This window comes from Eumetopias jubatus, unplaced genomic scaffold (genome assembly GCF_037043125.1).
Source record: "Eumetopias jubatus isolate StellerSeaLion01/CBP00866 unplaced genomic scaffold, mEumJub1_p1.0 scaffold_1, whole genome shotgun sequence".
NCBI lineage: Eukaryota > Metazoa > Chordata > Mammalia > Carnivora > Otariidae > Eumetopias > Eumetopias jubatus.
The window spans coordinates 6,134,989-6,137,044 of record NW_028274807.1 but is presented as its reverse complement, the minus strand read 5'-3'; positions in this window follow the sequence as shown (position 1 = coordinate 6,137,044).

Below are 2,056 nucleotides of genomic sequence, written 5' to 3'. Positions count from 1 at the left end.
TCAAGTGTCTGCTTTGTCTCTCCCTTTAGATTAACCTGGGAAGTGACCACTGCTATAGATGACTGTGGGGCAGGTGTCTGTTTTTGCCTTCCCTTAAGAGTTAGAGCTGAAACACGGTGCTTCTGCGAGAAGCCTTTCTGCTGGGAACAAGAGATCTACTCTTTGCCATGCCTGTCTCATTTGAAGAGTATCAACTTCCAATTGGCAATGCATTTTCCTCTTATGATGGCAGGAGAGCCCTGTATCCCGGGGTGCCAAAGAGCCAGTTTCCCAGGGGAATTCTGACTCACCCAGGAGAACAAGAAGGGGGAGGGCGGAGCATTGACATTTGGCCTGTGTCACGCAGATGTGCTCAGCAGGTGCATCTCACAACTCCAAGGGGACGCCCCCACTGCTGAGGCCATTCTCTCTGCACCTGCATGGCTCCAGAGGGAACGTGGCTCTCTGGTCCCCCCACCCCCCAACCTCCCTGAGCTCCTTACACTGTGATTTGCTACTTGCTAGAGTCATTGACCACAACCTGCAATTTGGAGAAGCTGTCTGGCTTCTCTCCCATCAAGAGAATACCCTCCTCTGAGATCCTTGCAGGTAAATGGTTTCACACACCCTGAAGGGGTTCCACAGCCTGGGAGGAGAGATTGTCCATCATATGGAGAGGATGCTTCACAGGGTAAAGGCCAGGGGGTTGGGTCCTTGCCTTGGGGCCCCAGTGGTAGGAGCCCCAAACCATTGAACCTTGCTGTTTGAGCTTTGCGGCATGAGAAGCTGATATGGAAGTTGTATCTTGTCTTCAGCATCCTGAGGGGGTCTGTGAGAGCACAGTGTTTTTATTTTATTTTATTTTATTTTATTTTATTTTATTTTATTTTATTTTATTTTATTTTATTTTATTACGTTATGTTAGTCACCATACAGTGCATAATTAGTTTTTAATGTAGTGTTCCACGATTCATTATTTGTGTATAACACCCAGGGTCACCTAGTTTCTTTCTTTTACCAGCTCCTTAACTAGGGATTGAGGTGGAGCATGAAGAATGGTGGAAAGAGGAGAGATAGGCTCTGTGTGTGTGTGCACCTGCTCACACCTGTGCCTGGGAGTGCAGGTATAAAGTGTGGTGGAAGGGGGCCAGGGGACGGCTGGGGTAGAGCCCATGCTGCAACTCTGGCAGGGCCCCATTTGTGACCACAAGCGTCGGGACCAAGAAAGACGCATCCGTGGGAAGATTAACTGTTTCAAAAACTCCATCTGAATATGTGTCTAATGTGTTTTGTGGGGAGATCCCTCCTACTGAACAAGTCTCTGGGGCTGTTAGAGATAGGGGGTGGGCTCTGGGATTCCCTGATGGGTTTCTAATTAGAGAAGTACTCAATAGGACCGCTTCAGTACCAGCAAACAACCAGGGCTTCCTGGGGCTCCTGGAAGCTGTGGACTCACTGCAAACAGGACAGCAGGTCGAGGGGACACTCCAGAGTAAGCTTCCTGAGACAGCAGGGCAAATGCCTCAGAAGTTATATGGGCTGCTCCCGTAGTCTTTATGGAGGTAAAGAAAGTTGGGAACATAATTCAGATGAATGCCCGCTATGCCCCATCCTTCTGGTGCCCTCATTGTCCCTTCATTCTCTGAGTAGTGTCACATAAAGGTAGTGGCCCCCTTCCTGAGTGTGTCTGGCCCTGATGGCTGGTGTGGGTCTCCTCCTGCTCTGACTCACCTAGAAGCAGATCTGGTTTTACAGGAAGAACGCTCCCCCTAGAGGGAACTCTCCATGCAAAGCTGGAGAATCTAGGGAGTGTTCTCCCCCAATGTTCCAAAGGGATGGGAAGCACTCCTTAGTAATAATGGCCCATTGATGCAGAAGGAGGAGAGGGGGACCAGGGCTGTCATGTTTGGAGAGGCCCTCAACAGCCCCAATACACCTCTCTCATCCCAATCACAGGACAAGGTTGTGTCTGACCTCCTTCGAGCCATGGGAATGAATTTAATTTTTTGCTTCCCAGGTGGACTCATAAGAGTGTCAAACTCTAGCTAACAGCAAGGGGGAGAATCCAAATGTGCTC